The sequence below is a fragment of the Eucyclogobius newberryi genome, unplaced genomic scaffold (assembly GCF_026437365.1).
Source record: "Eucyclogobius newberryi isolate DKJ021-1_F unplaced genomic scaffold, fEucNew1.0.hap1 SCAF_4, whole genome shotgun sequence".
NCBI lineage: Eukaryota > Metazoa > Chordata > Actinopteri > Gobiiformes > Gobiidae > Eucyclogobius > Eucyclogobius newberryi.
Window position 1 is genome coordinate 41,005,968 of NW_027316056.1, and position 19,886 is coordinate 41,025,853.

A 19,886-nucleotide genomic window follows, 5' to 3' on the forward strand; every position below is an offset into this window, starting at 1 on the left:
GGTTAGACCAGGATCCAGACCAAGACCCCAAAGAGCTAGAGCAGAGACACAAGGTTAGACCAGGATCCAGACCAGGATCCTGACCAGGAGGTTTGTTTGACCTGGCTGGTTGCTAGGTGACACAGGGAGAACATCTAAAGCTGGTTCAGAACTGGAGCCGGCGATAATGAGCTGCATTAACCGCTCTGTGTAACGCACACCTCGCATGATTGACAGCTCCTGCTTCATTTATGAGTGTCAACTGTCACCTTTAAACCCGCCCCCTCCACATGCCCCGCCCCTGTTCTGTGCGACCTCCGACCCCTGTGTAAACGCCGCTGTCCTGTCTCGTTCAGCTGTCAATCATCATCAGAACCTCACTTTACTGCCTGTCTGTCAAATGTGATACACCAGTGGAGCTACAGTCCAGAGTCTCGTGACATTGACGGATAAAACAACCGAGCTACAGTCTCAAGTACGGTGATATTAACAGATACAACAGTGGAGCTACAGTCCTGACTCTGGTGATAACAGATTAAACAGTGGAGCTACAGTCCTGACTCTGGTGATAACAGATTAAACAGTGGAGCTACAGTCCTGACTCTGGTGATAACAGATAAAACAGTGGAGCTACAGTCCTGACTCTGGTGATAACAGATAAAACAGTGGAGCTACAGTGGGGTCCTTGTCCTCTCCAGGTGGGTGGGAGGTCCTTGTCCTCTCCAGGTGGGTGGGGGGTCCTTGTCCTCTCCAGGTGGGTGGGAGGTCCTTGTCCTCTCCAGGTGGGTGGGGGGTCCTTGTCCTCTCCAGGTGGGTGGGGGGTCCTTGTTCTCTCCAGGTGGGTGGAGGGTCCTTGTCCTCTCCAGGTGGGTGGGGGGTCCTTGTCCTCTCCAGGTGGGTGGGGGGTCCTTGTCCTCTCCAGGTGGGTGGGGGGTCCTTGTCCTCTCCAGGTGGGTGGGGAGTCCTCGCCCCAAGTGGAGGAGTTCAAGTATCTCGGGGTCTTGATGGAGTGTGAGATTGACAGCTGGTTGTGGTGAAGAAGGAGCTGAGTCCAAACACAAAGCTCTGGATTTACCGCTCACTCCACGTTCTGACCTCACCTACGGTCATGAGCATTAATGACCCAAAGGACAAGATCGCGGATACAAGCGGTCAAAATGAGTTTCCGCCGCCGGGTGGCTGGGCTCCCTTAGAGATAGGGGGAGGAGCTCATTTACACGGGGGGGAACTCGGAGTAGAGCCGCTGCTCCTCCTGGGGAGGTGTTTCGGGCATGTCCCTCCGGGAAGAGGCCCTGAGGAACTCCCAGGACACGCTGGAGGGACTATGTCTCTCTCTGGCCTGGGAACGCCTCGGGATCCCCCCGGAGGAGTTAGAGGAAGTGTCTGGGGAGAGGGAAGTCTGGGAGTCCCTGCTTAGACTGCTGCCCCCGCGACCAGGGACAAGAGGAAGAAGATGGATGGTCTTTTGTTTTTATCGTTCCAGTGAGCCAACAGGTGGCGCTATGAAAAGTTGACCTCAGCCATAGTGTGGTGCATTCTGGGCAAAGCAATAACGTCTCCATGGAAACAAGTGGAGCCTCCAGCAGGAAAGGTCCAGAGTGGAGCTTTAGGTTTTGTGGTTACTAAAGGTCAGAGTGTGAGGAGCAGCTGGAGTGGACAATGTTCCACAGTAGTGAACGTCTCCTCAAGAGAACCTGCAGAAGCCTTCCTGTGGCTCGCCTCTCCACAGATCTGACCCCTAACTAAGTTCATTACCATAGAGAATGTTTCAAGGCGTCAGAAAAGTTAGAAGCTTTAAAAACATAGCTACCTTTGTTCTACAGAAGGTCTCGGGGGGACACAGAAGGTCTCACGGGGGAGAAGATCTCAGGGGGGAGAAAGCCTCAGGGGGGACGCAGAAGGTCTCAGTGGGGACGCAGAAGGTCTCAGGGGGGACGCAGAAGGTCTCAGGGGGACGCAGAAGGTCTCAGGGGGGAGAAGATCTCAGGGGGGAGAAAGCCTCAGGGGGGACGCAGAAGGTCTCAGTGGGGACGCAGAAGGTCTCAGGGGGGACGCAGAAGGTCTCAGGGGGACGCAGAAGGTCTCAGGGGGGAGAAGGTCACAGGGGGGACGCAGAAGGTCTCAGGGGGGATGCAGAAGGGCTCGCGGGGGAGAAGATCTCAGGGGGGAGAAGGCCTCAGGGGGGACGCAGAAGGTCTCAGTGGGGACGCAGAAGGTCTCAGGGGGGACGCAGAAGGTCTCAGGGGGGACGCAGAAGGTCTCAGGGGGACGCAGAAGGTCTCAGGGGGGAGAAGGTCACAGGGGGGACGCAGAAGGTCTCAGGGGGGACGCAGAAGGGCTCACGGGGGAGAAGATCTCAGGGGGGAGAAGGCCTCAGGGGGGACGCAGAAGGTCTCAGTGGGGACGCAGAAGGTCTCAGGGGGGACGCAGAAGGTCTCAGGGGGGAGAAGGTCACAGGGGGGACGCAGAAGGTCTCAGGGGGGACGCAGAAGGTCTCAGGGGGACGCAGAAGGTCTCAGGGGGGAGAAGGTCACAGGGGGGACGCAGAAGGTCTCAGGGGGGACGCAGAAGGGCTCACGGGGGAGAAGATCTCAGGGGGGAGAAGGCCTCAGGGGGGACGCAGAAGGTCTCAGTGGGGACGCAGAAGGTCTCAGGGGGGACGCAGAAGGTCTCAGGGGGGAGAAGGTCACAGGGGGGACGCAGAAGGTCTCAGGGGGGACGCAGAAGGTCTCAGGGGGACGCAGAAGGTCTCAGGGGGGTGAAGGTCACAGGGGGGACGCAGAAGGTCTCAGGGGGGACGCAGAAGGGCTCACGGGGGAGAAGATCTCAGGGGGGAGAAGGCCTCAGGGGGGACGCAGAAGGTCTCAGTGGGGACGCAGAAGGTCTCAGGGGGGACGCAGAAGGTCTCAGGGGGGAGAAGGTCACAGGGGGGACGCAGAAGGTCTCAGGGGGGAGAAGGTCACAGGGGGGACGCAGAAGGTCTCAGGGGGGACGCAGAAGGTCTCAGGGGGGAGAAGGTCACAGGGGGGATGCAGAAGGTCTCAGGGGGGACGCAGAAGGTCTCAGGGGGACGCAGAAGGTCTCAGGGGGGAGAAGATCTCAGGTGGGAGAAGGTCTCTGGGGGACGCAGAAAGTCTCAGGGGGGACGTGGAAGGTCTCTGGAGGACGCAGAAGGTCTCAGGGGGGACGCAGAAGGTCTCAGGGGGAGAAGGTGTCAGGGGGGAGAAGGTCTCAGGGGGGAGAAGGCCTCAGGGGGGACGCAGAAGGTCTCAGTGGGGACGCAGAAGGTCTCAGGGGGGACGCAGAAGGTCTCAGGGGGGAGAAGGTCACAGGGGGGACGCAGAAGGTCACAGGGGGGACGCAGAAGGTCTCAGGGGGGACGCAGAAGGTCTCAGGGGGGAGAAGGTCACAGGGGGGACGCAGAAGGTCTCAGGGGGGACGCAAAATGTCTCAGGGGGACGCAGAAGGTCTCAGGGGGGAGAAGATCTCAGGGGGGAGAAGGTCTCAGTTGGGAGAAGGTCTCTGGGGGACGCAGAAGGTCTCAGGGGGGACGCAGAAGGTCTCAGGGGGGACGCAGAAGGTCTCAAGGTGGACGCAGAAGGTCTCAGGGGGGACGCAGAAGGTCTCAGGGGGGAGAAGGTCTCAGGGGGGACGCGGAAGGTCTCTGGAGGACGCAGAAGGTCTCAGGGGGGACGCAGAAGGTCTCAGGGGGGAGAGGGTGTCAGGGGGGAGAAGGTCTCGGGGGGGAGAAGGTCTCAGGGGGGAGAAGGTCTCAGGGGGGACGCAGAAGGTCTCAGGGGGGGAAGGTGTCAGGGGGGAGAAGGTCTCAGGGGGGAGACGGTCTCAGGGGGGAGAAGGTCTCTGGGGGGAGAAGGTCTCTGGGGGGACGCAGAAGGTCTCAGTGGGGACGCAGAAGGTCTCAGGGGGGACGCAGAAGGTCTCAGGGGGGACGCAGAAGGTCTCAGGGGGGAGAAGGTCACAGGGGGGACGCAGAAGGTCTCAGGGGGGAGAAGGTCACAGGGGGGACGCAGAAGGTCTCAGGGGGGACGCAGAAGGTCTCAGGGGGACGCAGAAGGTCTCAGGGGGGAGAAGATCTCAGGTGGGAGAAGCTCTCTGGGGGACGCAGAAAGTCTCAGGGGGGACGCGGAAGGTCTCTGGAGGACGCAGAAGGTCTCAGGGGGGACGCAGAAGGTCTCAGGGGGAGAAGGTGTCAGGGGGGAGAAGGTCTCAGGGGGGACGCAGAAGGTCTCAGGGGGGACGCAGAAGGTCTCAGGGGGGACGCAGAAGGTCTCAGGGGGGAGAAGGTCACAGGGGGGACGCAGAAGGTCTCAGGGGGACGCAGAAGGTCTCAGGGGGGAGAAGATCTCAGGGGGGAGAAGGTCTCCGGTGGGAGAAGGTCTCTGGGGGACGCAGAAGGTCTCAGGGGGGACGCAGAAGGTCTCAGGGGGGACGCAGAAGGTCTCAGGGGGGAGAAGGTCACAGGGGGGATGCAGAAGGTCTCAGGGGGGACGCAGAAGGTCTCAGGGGGACGCAGAAGGTCTCAGGGGGGAGAAGATCTCAGGTGGGAGAAGGTCTCTGGGGGACGCAGAATGTCTCAGGGGGACGCAGAAGGTCTCAGGGGGGAGAAGATCTCAGGGGGGAGAAGGTCTCAGGTGGGAGAAGGTCTCTGGGGGACGCAGAAGGTCTCAGGGGGGACGCAGAAGGTCTCAGGGGGGACGCAGAAGGTCTCAAGGGGGACGCAGAAGGTCTCAGGGGGGACGCAGAAGGTCTCAGGGGGGAGAAGGTCTCAGGGGGGACGCGGAAGGTCTCTGGAGGACGCAGAAGGTCTCAGGGGGGACGCAGAAGGTCTCAGGGGGGAGAAGGTGTCAGGGGGGAGAAGGTCTCGGGGGGGAGAAGGTCTCAGGGGGGAGAAGGTCTCAGGGGGGACGCAGAAGGTCTCAGGGGGGGAAGGTGTCAGGGGGGAGAAGGTCTCAGGGGGGAGACGGTCTCAGGGGGGAGAAGGTCTCTGGGGGGAGAAGGTCTCTGGGGGGACGCGGAAGGTCTCAGTGGGGACGCAGAAGGTCTCAGGGGGGACGCAGAAGGTCTCAGGGGGGACGCAGAAGGTCTCAGGGGGAGAAGGTGTCAGGGGGGACGCAGAAGGTCTCAGGGGGGAGAAGGTCACAGGGGGGACGCAGAAGGTCTCAGGGGGGACGCAGAAGGTCTCAGGGGGACGCAGAAGGTCTCAGGGGGGAGAAGATCTCAGGTGGGAGAAGCTCTCTGGGGGACGCAGAAAGTCTCAGGGGGGACGCGGAAGGTCTCTGGAGGACGCAGAAGGTCTCAGGGGGGACGCAGAGGGTCTCAGGGGGAGAAGGTGTCAGGGGGGAGAAGGTCTCAGGGGGGACGCAGAAGGTCTCAGGGGGGACGCAGAAGGTCTCAGGGGGGACGCAGAAGGTCTCAGGGGGGAGAAGGTCACAGGGGGGACGCAGAAGGTCTCAGGGGGACGCAGAAGGTCTCAGGGGGGAGAAGATCTCAGGGGGGAGAAGGTCTCCGGTGGGAGAAGGTCTCTGGGGGACGCAGAAGGTCTCAGGGGGGACGCAGAAGGTCTCAGGGGGGACGCAGAAGGTCTCAGGGGGGAGAAGGTCACAGGGGGGGATGCAGAAGGTCTCAGGGGGGACGCAGAAGGTCTCAGGGGGACGCAGAAGGTCTCAGGGGGGAGAAGATCTCAGGTGGGAGAAGGTCTCTGGGGGACGCAGAAAGTCTCAGGGGGGACGCGGAAGGTCTCTGGAGGACGCAGAAGGTCTCAGGTGGACGCAGAAGGTCTCAGGGGGAGAAGGTGTCAGGGGGGAGAAGGTCTCAGGGGGGAGAAGGCCTCAGGGGGGACGCAGAAGGTCTCAGTGGGGACGCAGAAGGTCTCAGGGGGGACGCAGAAGGTCTCAGGGGGGAGAAGGTCACAGGGGGGACGCAGAAGGTCACAGGGGGGACGCAGAAGGTCTCAGGGGGGACGCAGAAGGTCTCAGGGGGGAGAAGGTCACAGGGGGGACGCAGAAGGTCTCAGGGGGGACGCAGAATGTCTCAGGGGGACGCAGACGGTCTCAGGGGGGAGAAGATCTCAGTTGGGAGAAGGTCTCTGGGGGACGCAGAAGGTCTCAGGGGGGAGAAGGTCTCAGGGGGGACGCAGAAGGTCTCAAGGGGGACGCAGAAGGTCTCAGGGGGGACGCAGAAGGTCTCAGGGGGGAGAAGGTCTCAGGGGGGACGCGGAAGGTCTCTGGAGGACGCAGAAGGTCTCAGGGGGGACGCAGAAGGTCTCAGGGGGGAGAAGGTCTCAGGGGGGAGAAGGTCTCAGGGGGGAGAAGGTCTCAGGGGGGACGCAGAAGGTCTCAGGGGGGGAAGGTGTCAGGGGGGAGAAGGTCTCAGGGGGGAGACGGTCTCAGGGGGGAGAAGGTCTCTGGGGGGAGAAGGTCTCTGGGGGGACGCAGAAGGTCTCAGTGGGGACGCAGAAGGTCTCAGGGGGGACGCAGAAGGTCTCAGGGGGGACGCAGAAGGTCTCAGGGGGGAGAAGGTCACAGGGGGGACGCAGAAGGTCTCAGGGGGGACGCAGAAGGTCTCAGGGGGGAGAAGGTCACAGGGGGGATGCAGAAGGTCTCAGGGGGGACGCAGAAGGTCTCAGGGGGACGCAGAAGGTCTCAGGGGGGAGAAGATCTCAGGTGGGAGAAGGTCTCTGGGGGACGCAGAAAGTCTCAGGGGGGACGCGGAAGGTCTCTGGAGGACGCAGAAGGTCTCAGGGGGGACGCAGAAGGTCTCAGGGGGAGAAGGTGTCAGGGGGGAGAAGGTCTCAGGGGGGAGAAGGCCTCAGGGGGGATGCAGAAGGTCTCAGTGGGGACGCAGAAGGTCTCAGGGGGGACGCAGAAGGTCTCAGGGGGGAGAAGGTCACAGGGGGGACGCAGAAGGTCACAGGGGGGACGCAGAAGGTCTCAGGGGGGAGAAGGTCACAGGGGGGACGCAGAAGGTCTCAGGGGGGACGCAGAATGTCTCAGGGGGACGCAGAAGGTCTCAGGGGGGAGAAGATCTCAGGGGGGAGAAGGTCTCAGGTGGGAGAAGGTCTCTGGGGGACGCAGAAGGTCTCAGGGGGGACGCAGAAGGTCTCAGGGGGGACGCAGAAGGTCTCAAGGGGGACGCAGAAGGTCTCAGGGGGGACGCAGAAGGTCTCAGGGGGGACGCAGAAGGTCTCAGGGGGGAGAAGGTCACAGGGGGGGATGCAGAAGGTCTCAGGGGGGACGCAGAAGGTCTCAGGGGGACGCAGAAGGTCTCAGGGGGGAGAAGATCTCAGGTGGGAGAAGGTCTCTGGGGGACGCAGAAAGTCTCAGGGGGGACGCGGAAGGTCTCTGGGGGGACGCAGAAGATCTCAGGGGGGAGAAGGTCACAGGGGGGACGCAGAAGGTCACAGGGGGGACATAGAAGGTCTCAGGGGGGACGCAGAAGGTCTCAGGGGGGAGAAGGTCACAGGGGGGACGCAGAAGGTCTCAGGGGGGACGCAGAATGTCTCAGGGGGACGCAGAAGGTCTCAGGGGGGAGAAGATCTCAGGGGGGAGAAGGTCTCAGTTGGGAGATGGTCTCTGGGGGACGCAGAAGGTCTCAGGGGGGACGCAGAAGGTCTCAGGGGGGACGCAGAAGGTCTCAAGGGGGACGCAGAAGGTCTCAGGGGGGACGCAGAAGGTCTCAGGGGGGAGAAGGTCTCAGGGGGGACGCGGAAGGTCTCTGGAGGACGCAGAAGGTCTCAGGGGGGACGCAGAAGGTCTCAGGGGGGAGAAGGTCTCAGGGGGGAGAAGGTCTCAGGGGGGAGAAGGTCTCAGGGGGGAGAAGGTCTCAGGGGGGACGCAGAAGGTCTCAGGGGGGGAAGGTGTCAGGGGGAGAAGGTCTCAGGGGGGAGACGGTCTCAGGGGGGAGAAGGTCTCTGGGGGGACGCAGAAGGTCTCAGGGGGGACGCAGAAGGTCTCAGGGGGGACGCAGAAGGTCTCAGGGGGGAGAAGGTCACAGGGGGGACGCAGAAGGTCTCAGGGGGGACGCAGAAGGTCTCAGGGGGGAGAAGGTCACAGGGGGGATGCAGAAGGTCTCAGGGGGGACGCAGAAGGTCTCAGGGGGACGCAGAAGGTCTCAGGGGGACGCAGAAGGTCTCAGGGGGGAGAAGATCTCAGGTGGGAGAAGGTCTCTGGGGGACGCAGAAAGTCTCAGGGGGGACGCGGAAGGTCTCTGGGGGAGAAGGTGTCAGGGGGGAGAAGGTCTCAGGGGGGAGAAGGCCTCAGGGGGGATGCAGAAGGTCTCAGTGGGGACGCAGAAGGTCTCAGGGGGGACGCAGAAGGTCTCAGGGGGGAGAAGGTCACAGGGGGGACGCAGAAGGTCACAGGGGGGACGCAGAAGGTCTCAGGGGGGACGCAGAAGGTCTCAGAGGGGAGAAGGTCACAGGGGGGACGCAGAAGGTCTCAGGGGGGACGCAGAATGTCTCAGGGGGGACGCAGAAGGTCTCAGGGGGGACGCAGAAGGTCTCAGGGGGGAGAAGGTCACAGGGGGGATGCAGAAGGTCTCAGGGGGGACGCAGAAGGTCTCAGGGGGACGCAGAAGGTCTCAGGGGGGAGAAGATCTCAGGTGGGAGAAGGTCTCTGGGGGACGCAGAATGTCTCAGGGGGACGCAGAAGGTCTCAGGGGGGAGAAGATCTCAGGGGGGAGAAGGTCTCAGGTGGGAGAAGGTCTCTGGGGGACGCAGAAGGTCTCAGGGGGGACGCAGAAGGTCTCAGGGGGGACGCAGAAGGTCTCAAGGGGGACGCAGAAGGTCTCAGGGGGGACGCAGAAGGTCTCAGGGGGGAGAAGGTGTCAGGGGGGAGAAGGTCTCGGGGGGGAGAAGGTCTCAGGGGGGAGAAGGTCTCAGGGGGGACGCAGAAGGTCTCAGGGGGGGAAGGTGTCAGGGGGGAGAAGGTCTCAGGGGGGAGACGGTCTCAGGGGGGAGAAGGTCTCTGGGGGGAGAAGGTCTCTGGGGGGACGCGGAAGGTCTCAGTGGGGACGCAGAAGGTCTCAGGGGGGACGCAGAAGGTCTCAGGGGGGACGCAGAAGGTCTCAGGGGGAGAAGGTGTCAGGGGGGACGCAGAAGGTCTCAGGGGGGAGAAGGTCACAGGGGGGACGCAGAAGGTCTCAGGGGGGACGCAGAAGGTCTCAGGGGGACGCAGAAGGTCTCAGGGGGGAGAAGATCTCAGGTGGGAGAAGCTCTCTGGGGGACGCAGAAAGTCTCAGGGGGGACGCGGAAGGTCTCTGGAGGACGCAGAAGGTCTCAGGGGGGACGCAGAAGGTCTCAGGGGGAGAAGGTGTCAGGGGGGAGAAGGTCTCAGGGGGGACGCAGAAGGTCTCAGGGGGGACGCAGAAGGTCTCAGGGGGGAGAAGGTCACAGGGGGGACGCAGAAGGTCTCAGGGGGACGCAGAAGGTCTCAGGGGGGAGAAGATCTCAGGGGGGAGAAGGTCTCCGGTGGGAGAAGGTCTCTGGGGGACGCAGAAGGTCTCAGGGGGGACGCAGAAGGTCTCAGGGGGGACGCAGAAGGTCTCAGGGGGGAGAAGGTCACAGGGGGGGATGCAGAAGGTCTCAGGGGGGACGCAGAAGGTCTCAGGGGGACGCAGAAGGTCTCAGGGGGGAGAAGATCTCAGGTGGGAGAAGGTCTCTGGGGGACGCAGAAAGTCTCAGGGGGGACGCGGAAGGTCTCTGGAGGACGCAGACGGTCTCAGGTGGACGCAGAAGGTCTCAGGGGGAGAAGGTGTCAGGGGGGAGAAGGTCTCAGGGGGGAGAAGGCCTCAGGGGGGACGCAGAAGGTCTCAGTGGGGACGCAGAAGGTCTCAGGGGGGACGCAGAAGGTCTCAGGGGGGAGAAGGTCACAGGGGGGACGCAGAAGGTCACAGGGGGGACGCAGAAGGTCTCAGGGGGGACGCAGAAGGTCTCAGGGGGGAGAAGGTCACAGGGGGGACGCAGAAGGTCTCAGGGGGGACGCAGAATGTCTCAGGGGGACGCAGACGGTCTCAGGGGGGAGAAGATCTCAGTTGGGAGAAGGTCTCTGGGGGACGCAGAAGGTCTCAGGGGGGAGAAGGTCTCAGGGGGGACGCAGAAGGTCTCAAGGGGGACGCAGAAGGTCTCAGGGGGGACGCAGAAGGTCTCAGGGGGGAGAAGGTCTCAGGGGGGACGCGGAAGGTCTCTGGAGGACGCAGAAGGTCTCAGGGGGGACGCAGAAGGTCTCAGGGGGGAGAAGGTCTCAGGGGGGAGAAGGTCTCAGGGGGGAGAAGGTCTCAGGGGGGACGCAGAAGGTCTCAGGGGGGGAAGGTGTCAGGGGGGAGAAGGTCTCAGGGGGGAGACGGTCTCAGGGGGGAGAAGGTCTCTGGGGGGAGAAGGTCTCTGGGGGGACGCAGAAGGTCTCAGTGGGGACGCAGAAGGTCTCAGGGGGGACGCAGAAGGTCTCAGGGGGGACGCAGAAGGTCTCAGGGGGGAGAAGGTCACAGGGGGGACGCAGAAGGTCTCAGGGGGGACGCAGAAGGTCTCAGGGGGGAGAAGGTCACAGGGGGGATGCAGAAGGTCTCAGGGGGGACGCAGAAGGTCTCAGGGGGACGCAGAAGGTCTCAGGGGGGAGAAGATCTCAGGTGGGAGAAGGTCTCTGGGGGACGCAGAAAGTCTCAGGGGGGACGCGGAAGGTCTCTGGAGGACGCAGAAGGTCTCAGGGGGGACGCAGAAGGTCTCAGGGGGAGAAGGTGTCAGGGGGGAGAAGGTCTCAGGGGGGAGAAGGCCTCAGGGGGGATGCAGAAGGTCTCAGTGGGGACGCAGAAGGTCTCAGGGGGGACGCAGAAGGTCTCAGGGGGGAGAAGGTCACAGGGGGGACGCAGAAGGTCACAGGGGGGACGCAGAAGGTCTCAGGGGGGACGCAGAAGGTCTCAGGGGGGAGAAGGTCACAGGGGGGACGCAGAAGGTCTCAGGGGGGACGCAGAATGTCTCAGGGGGACGCAGAAGGTCTCAGGGGGGAGAAGATCTCAGGGGGGAGAAGGTCTCAGGTGGGAGAAGGTCTCTGGGGGACGCAGAAGGTCTCAGGGGGGACGCAGAAGGTCTCAGGGGGGACGCAGAAGGTCTCAAGGGGGACGCAGAAGGTCTCAGGGGGGACGCAGAAGGTCTCAGGGGGGACGCAGAAGGTCTCAGGGGGGAGAAGGTCACAGGGGGGGATGCAGAAGGTCTCAGGGGGGACGCAGAAGGTCTCAGGGGGACGCAGAAGGTCTCAGGGGGGAGAAGATCTCAGGTGGGAGAAGGTCTCTGGGGGACGCAGAAAGTCTCAGGGGGGACGCGGAAGGTCTCTGGGGGGACGCAGAAGATCTCAGGGGGGAGAAGGTCACAGGGGGGACGCAGAAGGTCACAGGGGGGACATAGAAGGTCTCAGGGGGGACGCAGAAGGTCTCAGGGGGGAGAAGGTCACAGGGGGGACGCAGAAGGTCTCAGGGGGGACGCAGAATGTCTCAGGGGGACGCAGAAGGTCTCAGGGGGGAGAAGATCTCAGGGGGGAGAAGGTCTCAGTTGGGAGATGGTCTCTGGGGGACGCAGAAGGTCTCAGGGGGGACGCAGAAGGTCTCAGGGGGGACGCAGAAGGTCTCAAGGGGGACGCAGAAGGTCTCAGGGGGGACGCAGAAGGTCTCAGGGGGGAGAAGGTCTCAGGGGGGACGCGGAAGGTCTCTGGAGGACGCAGAAGGTCTCAGGGGGGACGCAGAAGGTCTCAGGGGGGAGAAGGTCTCAGGGGGGAGAAGGTCTCAGGGGGGAGAAGGTCTCAGGGGGGAGAAGGTCTCAGGGGGGACGCAGAAGGTCTCAGGGGGGGAAGGTGTCAGGGGGGAGAAGGTCTCAGGGGGGAGACGGTCTCAGGGGGGAGAAGGTCTCTGGGGGGACGCAGAAGGTCTCAGTGGGGACGCAGAAGGTCTCAGGGGGGACGCAGAAGGTCTCAGGGGGGACGCAGAAGGTCTCAGGGGGGAGAAGGTCACAGGGGGGACGCAGAAGGTCTCAGGGGGGACGCAGAAGGTCTCAGGGGGGAGAAGGTCACAGGGGGGATGCAGAAGGTCTCAGGGGGGACGCAGAAGGTCTCAGGGGGACGCAGAAGGTCTCAGGGGGACGCAGAAGGTCTCAGGGGGGAGAAGATCTCAGGTGGGAGAAGGTCTCTGGGGGACGCAGAAAGTCTCAGGGGGGACGCGGAAGGTCTCTGGGGGAGAAGGTGTCAGGGGGGAGAAGGTCTCAGGGGGGAGAAGGCCTCAGGGGGGATGCAGAAGGTCTCAGTGGGGACGCAGAAGGTCTCAGGGGGGACGCAGAAGGTCTCAGGGGGGAGAAGGTCACAGGGGGGACGCAGAAGGTCACAGGGGGGACGCAGAAGGTCTCAGGGGGGACGCAGAAGGTCTCAGAGGGGAGAAGGTCACAGGGGGGACGCAGAAGGTCTCAGGGGGGACGCAGAATGTCTCAGGGGGACGCAGAAGGTCTCATGGGGGAGAAAATCTCAGGGGGGAGAAGGTCTCAGTTGGGAGAAGGTCTCTGGGGGACGCAGAAGGTCTCAGGGGGGACGCAGAAGGTCTCAGGGGGGACGCAGAAGGTCTCAAGGGGGACGCAGAAGGTCTCAGGGGGGACGCAGAAGGTCTCAGGGGGGAGAAGGTCTCAGGGGGGACGTGGAAGGTCTCTGGAGGACGCAGAAGGTCTCAGGGGGGACGCAGAAGGTCTCAGGGGGGAGAAGGTGTCAGGGGGGAGAAGGTCTCAGGGGGGAGAAGGTCTCAGGGGGGAGAAGGTCTCAGGGGGGACGCAGAAGGTCTCAGGGGGGGAAGGTGTCAGGGGGGAGAAGGTCTCAGGGGGGAGACGGTCTCAGGGGGGAGAAGGTCTCTGGGGGGAGAAGGTCTCTGGGGGGACGCAGAAGGTCTCAGTGGGGACGCAGAAGGTCTCAGGGGGGACGCAGAAGGTCTCAGGGGGGACGCAGAAGGTCTCAGGGGGGAGAAGGTCACAGGGGGGACGCAGAAGGTCTCAGGGGGGAGAAGGTCACAGGGGGGACGCAGAAGGTCTCAGGGGGGACGCAGAAGGTCTCAGGGGGACGCAGAAGGTCTCAGGGGGGAGAAGATCTCAGGTGGGAGAAGCTCTCTGGGGGACGCAGAAAGTCTCAGGGGGGACGCGGAAGGTCTCTGGAGGACGCAGAAGGTCTCAGGGGGGACGCAGAAGGTCTCAGGGGGAGAAGGTGTCAGGGGGGAGAAGGTCTCAGGGGGGACGCAGAAGGTCTCAGGGGGGACGCAGAAGGTCTCAGGGGTGAGAAGGTCACAGGGGGAACGCAGAAGGTCTCAGGGGGACGCAGAAGGTCTCAGGGGGGAGAAGATCTCAGGGGGGAGAAGGTCTCCGGTGGGAGAAGGTCTCTGGGGGACGCAGAAGGTCTCAGGTGGGACGCAGAAGGTCTCAGGGGGGACGCAGAAGGTCTCAGGGGGACGCAGAAGGTTTCAGGGGGGACGCAGAAGGTCTCTGGGGGGAGAAGGTCTCAGGGGGGACGCGGAAGGTCTCTGGAGGACGCAAAAGGTCTCAGGGGGGACGCAGAAGGTCTCAGGGGGGAGAAGGTGTCAGGGGGGAGAAGGTCTCAGGGGGGAGAAGGTCTCAGGGGGGACGCAGAAGGTCTCAGGGGGGGAAGGTGTCAGGGGGGAGAAGGTGTCAGGGGGAGAAGGTCTCAGGGGGGAGAAGGTCTCAGGGGGAGACGGTCTCAGGGGGGAGAAGGTCTCTGGGGGGAGAAGGTCTCTGGGGGGACGCAGAAGGTCTCAGGGGGGAGAAGGTCTCAGGGGGGAGACGGTCTCAGGGGGGAGAAAGTCTCTGGGGGAGAAGGTCTCAGGGGGGAGAAGGTCTCAGGGGGGAGAAGGTCTCAGGGGGAGAAGGTCTCAGGGGGGAGAAGGTCTCAGGGGGAGAAGGTCTCAGGAGGGAGAACGTCTCAGGGGGGAGAAGGTCTCAGGAGGGAGAAGGTCTCAGGGGGGAGAAGGTCTCAGGGGGGAGAAGGCCTCAGGGGGGACGCAGAAGGTCTCAGTGGGGACGCAGAAGGTCTCAGGGGGGACGCAGAAGGTCTCAGGGGGGACGCAGAAGGTCTCAGGGGGGAGAAGGTCACAGGGGGGACGCAGAAGGTCTCAGGGGGGACGCAGAAGGTCTCAGGGGGACGCAGAAGGTCTCAGGGGGGAGAAGATCTCAGGGGGGAGAAGGTCTCAGGTGGGAGAAGGTCTCTGGGGGACGCAGAAGGTCTCAGGGGGGACGCAGAAGGTCTCAGGGGGGACGCAGAAGGTCTCAGGGGGGACGCAGAAGGTCTCAGGGGGGACGCAGAAGGTTTCAGGGGGGACGCAGAAGGTCTCAGGGGGGAGAAGGTATCAGGGGGGACGCGGAAGGTCTTTGGAGGACGCAGAAGTTCTCAGGGGGGACGCAGAAGGTCTCAGGGGGGAGAAGGTGTCAGGGGGGAGAAGGTCTCAGGGGGGAGAAGGTCTCAGGGGGGACGCAGAAGGTCTCATGGGGGGGAAGGTGTCAGGGGGGAGAAGGTGTCAGGGGGAGAAGGTCTCAGGGGGGAGAAGGTCTCAGGGGGGAGACGGTCTCAGGGGGGAGAAGGTCTCTGGGGGGAGAAGGTCTCAGGGGGGAGAAGGTCTCAGGAGGGAGAAGGTCTCAGGAGGGAGAAGGTCTCAGGGGGGAGAAGGTCTCAGGGGGGAGAAGGTCTCAGGGGGGAGAAGGTCTCAGTGGGGAGAAGGTCTCTTGGGGGAGAAGGTCTCTGGGGGGAGAAGGTCTCAGGGGGGAGAAGGTCTCAGGGGGGAGAAGGTCTCAGGGGGGAGAAGGTCTCTTGGGGGAGAAGGTCTCTGGGGGGAGAAGGTCTAAGGGGGACGTGGAAGGTCTCTGGAGGACGCAGAAGGTCTCAGGGGGGACGCAGAAGGTCTCAGGGGTGAGAAGGTCTCAGGGGGGAGAAGGTCTCAGGGGGGAGAAGGTCTCAGGGGGGAGAAAGTCTCAGGGGGGACGCAGAAGGTCTCAGGGGGGGAAGGTGTCAGGGGGGAGAAGGTCTCAGGGGGGAGAAGGTCTCTGGGGGGAGAAGGTCTCTGGGGGGACGCAGAAGGTCTCAGTGGGGACGCAGAAGGTCTCAGGGGGGACGCAGAAGGTCTCAGGGGGGACGCAGAAGGTCTCAGGGGGGAGAAGGTCACAGGGGGGACGCAGAAGGTCTCAGGGGGGACGCAGAAGGTCTCAGGGGGGAGAAGGTCACAGGGGGGATGCAGAAGGTCTCAGGGGGGACGCAGAAGGTCTCAGGGGGACGCAGAAGGTCTCAGGGGGGAGAAGATCTCAGGTGGGAGAAGGTCTCTGGGGGACGCAGAAAGTCTCAGGGGGGACGCGGAAGGTCTCTGGAGGACGCAGAAGGTCTCAGGGGGGACGCAGAAGGTCTCAGGGGGAGAAGGTGTCAGGGGGGAGAAGGTCTCAGGGGGGAGAAGGCCTCAGGGGGGATGCAGAAGGTCTCAGTGGGGACGCAGAACGTCTCAGGGGGGACGCAGAAGGTCTCAGGGGGGAGAAGGTCACAGGGGGGACGCAGAAGGTCACAGGGGGGACGCAGAAGGTCTCAGGGGGGACGCAGAAGGTCTCAGGGGGGAGAAGGTCACAGGGGGGACGCAGAAGGTCTCAGGGGGGACGCAGAATGTCTCAGGGGGACGCAGAAGGTCTCAGGGGGGAGAAGATCTCAGGGGGGAGAAGGTCTCAGGTGGGAGAAGGTCTCTGGGGGACGCAGAAGGTCTCAGGGGGGACGCAGAAGGTCTCAGGGGGGACGCAGAAGGTCTCAGGGGGGACGCAGAAGGTCTCAAGGGGGACGCAGAAGGTCTCAGGGGGGACGCAGAAGGTCTCAGGGGGGAGAAGGTCTCAGGGGGGACGCGGAAGGTCTCTGGAGGACGCAGAAGGTCTCAGGGGGGACGCAGAAGGTCTCAGGGGGGAGAAGGTGTCAGGGGGGAGAAGGTCTCAGGGGGGAGAAGGTCACAGGGGGGACGCAGAAGGTCTCAGGGGGGGAAGGTGTCAGGGGGGAGAAGGTCTCAGGGGGGAGACGGTCTCAGGGGGGAGAAGGTCTCTGGGGGGAGAAGGTCTCTGGGGGGACGCAGAAGGTCTCAGGGGGGACGCAGAAGGTCTCAGGGGGGACGCAGAAGGTCTCAGGGGGGAGAAGGTCACAGGGGGGACGCAGAAGGTCTCAGGGGGGAGAAGGTCACAGGGGGGACGCAGAAGGTCTCAGGGGGGAGAAGGTCACAGGGGGGACGCAGAAGGTCTCAGGGGGGAGAAGGTCACAGGGGGGACGCAGAAGGTCTCAGGGGGGACGCAGAAGGTCTCAGGGGGACGCAGAAGGTCTCAGGGGGGAGAAGATCTCAGGTGGGAGAAGCTCTCTGGGGGACGCAGAAAGTCTCAGGGGGGACGCGGAAGGTCTCTGGAGGAAGCAGAAGGTCTCAGGGGGGACGCAGAAGGTCTCAGGGGGAGAAGGTGTCAGGGGGGAGAAGGTCTCAGGGGGGACGCAGAAGGTCTCAGGGGGGAGAAGGTCACAGGGGGGACGCAGAAGGTCACAGGGGGGACGCAGAAGGTCTCAGGGGGGACGCAGAAGGTCTCAGAGGGGAGAAGGTCACAGGGGGGACGCAGAAGGTCTCAGGGGGGACGCAGAATGTCTCAGGGGGACGCAGAAGGTCTCATGGGGGAGAAGATCTCAGGGGGGAGAAGGTCTCAGTTGGGAGAAGGTCTCTGGGGGACGCAGAAGGTCTCAGGGGGGACGCAGAAGGTCTCAGGGGGGACGCAGAAGGTCTCAAGGGGGACGCAGAAGGTCTCAGGGGGGACGCAGAAGGTCTCAGGGGGGAGAAGGTCTCAGGGGGGACGTGGAAGTTCTCTGGAGGACGCAGAAGGTCTCAGGGGGGACGCAGAAGGTCTCAGGGGGGAGAAGGTGTCAGGGGGGAGAAGGTCTCAGGGGGGAGAAGGTCTCAGGGGGGAGAAGGTCTCAGGGGGGACGCAGAAGGTCTCAGGGGGGGAAGGTGTCAGGGGGGAGAAGGTCTCAGGGGGGAGACGGTCTCAGGGGGGAGAAGGTCTCTGGGGGGAGAAGGTCTCTGGGGGGACGCAGAAGGTCTCAGTGGGGACGCAGAAGGTCTCAGGGGGGACGCAGAAGGTCTCAGGGGGGACGCAGAAGGTCTCAGGGGGGAGAAGGTCACAGGGGGGACGCAGAAGGTCTCAGGGGGGAGAAGGTCACAGGGGGGACGCAGAAGGTCTCAGGGGGGACGCAGAAGGTCTCAGGGGGACGCAGAAGGTCTCAGGGGGGAGAAGATCTCAGGTGAGAGAAGCTCTCTGGGGGACGCAGAAAGTCTCAGGGGGGACGCGGAAGGTCTCTGGAGGACGCAGAAGGTCTCAGGGGGGACGCAGAAGGTCTCAGGGGGAGAAGGTGTCAGGGGGGAGAAGGTCTCAGGGGGGACGCAGAAGGTCTCAGGGGGGACGCAGAAGGTCTCAGGGGGGAGAAGGTCACAGGGGGAACGCAGAAGGTCTCAGGGGGACGCAGAAGGTCTCAGGGGGGAGAAGATCTCAGGGGGGAGAAGGTCTCTGGTGGGAGAAGGTCTCTGGGGGACGCAGAAGGTCTCAGGTGGGACGCAGAAGGTCTCAGGGGGGACGCAGAAGGTCTCAGGGGGGACGCAGAAGGTTTCAGGGGGGACGCAGAAGGTCTCTGGGGGGAGAAGGTCTCAGGGGGGACGCGGAAGGTCTCTGGAGGACGCAAAAGGTCTCAGGGGGGACGCAGAAGGTCTCAGGGGGGAGAACGTGTCAGGGGGGAGAAGGTCTCAGGGGGGAGAAGGTCTCAGGGGGGACGCAGAAGGTCTCAGGGGGGGAAGGTGTCAGGGGGGAGAAGGTATCAGGGGGAGAAGGTCTCAGGGGGGAGAAGGTCTCAGGGGGAGACGGTCTCAGGGGGGAGAAGGTCTCTGGGGGGAGAAGGTCTCTGGGGGGACGCAGAAGGTCTCAGGGGGGAGAAGGTCTCAGGGGGGAGACGGTCTCAGGGGGGAGAAAGTCTCTGGGGGAGAAGGTCTCAGGGGGGAGAAGGTCTCAGGGGGGAGAAGGTCTCAGGGGGAGAAGGTCTCAGGGGGGAGAAGGTCTCAGGGGGAGAAGGTCTCAGGAGGGAGAACGTCTCAGGGGGGAGAAGGTCTCAGGAGGGAGAAGGTCTCAGGGGGGAGAAGGTCTCAGGGGGGAGAAGGCCTCAGGGGGGACGCAGAAGGTCTCAGTGGGGACGCAGAAGGTCTCAGGGGGGACGCAGAAGGTCTCAGGGGGGACGCAGAAGGTCTCAGGGGGGAGAAGGTCACAGGGGGGACGCAGAAGGTCTCAGGGGGGACGCAGAAGGTCTCAGGGGGACGCAGAAGGTCTCAGGGGGGAGAAGATCTCAGGGGGGAGAAGGTCTCAGGTGGGAGAAGGTCTCTGGGGGACGCAGAAGGTCTCAGGGGGGACGCAGAAGGTCTCAGGGGGGACGCAGAAGGTCTCAGGGGGGACGCAGAAGGTCTCAGGGGGGACGCAGAAGGTTTCAGGGGGGACGCAGAAGGTCTCAGGGGGGAGAAGGTCTCAGGGGGGACGCGGAAGGTCTTTGGAGGACGCAGAAGTTCTCAGGGGGGACGCAGAAGGTCTCAGGGGGGAGAAGGTGTCAGGGGGGAGAAGGTCTCAGGGGGGAGAAGGTCTCAGGGGGGACGCAGAAGGTCTCAGGGGGGGAAGGTGTCAGGGGGGAGAAGGTGTCAGGGGGAGAAGGTCTCAGGGGGGAGAAGGTCTCAGGGGGGAGACGGTCTCAGGGGGGAGAAGGTCTCTGGGGGGAGAAGGTCTCAGGGGGGAGAAGGTCTCAGGGGGGAGAAGGTCTCAGGAGGGAGAAGGTCTCAGGAGGGAGAAGGTCTCAGGAGGGAGAAGGTCTCAGGGGGGAGAAGGTCTCAGGGGGGAGAAGGTCTCAGGGGGGAGAAGGTCTCAGTGGGGAGAAGGTCTCTTGGGGGAGAAGGTCTCTGGGGGGAGAAGGTCTCAGGGGGGAGAAGGTCTCAGGGGGGAGAAGGTCTCAGGGGGGAGAAGGTCTCTTGGGGGAGAAGGTCTCTGGGGGGAGAAGGTCTAAGGGGGACGTGGAAGGTCTCTGGAGGACGCAGAAGGTCTCAGGGGGGACGCAGAAGGTCTCAGGGGTGAGAAGGTCTCAGGGGGGAGAAGGTCTCAGGGGGGAGAAGGTCTCAGGGGGGAGAAGGTCTCAGGGGGGACGCAGAAGGTCTCAGGGGGGGAAGGTGTCAGGGGGGAGAAGGTCTCAGGGGGGAGAAGGTCTCTGGGGGGAGAAGGTCTCTGGGGGGACGCAGAAGGTCTCAGTGGGGACGCAGAAGGTCTCAGGGGGGACGCAGAAGGTCTCAGGGGGGACGCAGAAGGTCTCAGGGGGGAGAAGGTCACAGGGGGGACGCAGAAGGTCTCAGGGGGGACGCAGAAGGTCTCAGGGGGGAGAAGGTCACAGGGGGGATGCAGAAGGTCTCAGGGGGGACGCAGAAGGTCTCAGGGGGACGCAGAAGGTCTCAGGGGGGAGAAGATCTCAGGTGGGAGAAGGTCTCTGGGGGACGCAGAAAGTCTCAGGGGGGACGCGGAAGGTCTCTGGAGGACGCAGAAGGTCTCAGGGGGGACGCAGAAGGTCTCAGGGGGAGAAGGTGTCAGGGGGGAGAAGGTCTCAGGGGGGAGAAGGCCTCAGGGGGGATGCAGAAGGTCTCAGTGGGGACGCAGAACGTCTCAGGGGGGACGCAGAAGGTCTCAGGGGGGAGAAGGTCACAGGGGGGACGCAGAAGGTCACAGGGGGGACGCAGAAGGTCTCAGGGGGGACGCAGAAGGTCTCAGGGGGGAGAAGGTCACAGGGGGGACGCAGAAGGTCTCAGGG

At 63.7% G+C, this 19,886-nt stretch overlaps 1 protein-coding gene across 1 annotated transcript in view; it reads right to left on the reverse strand.

The window, feature by feature from the left end:
- Nucleotides 1–19,886, reverse strand: part of LOC140377535 (myelin and lymphocyte protein-like) — a 31,738-nt gene that overhangs the window by 8,957 nt on the left and 2,895 nt on the right. The gene's annotated exons all lie outside the window — the stretch shown is intronic.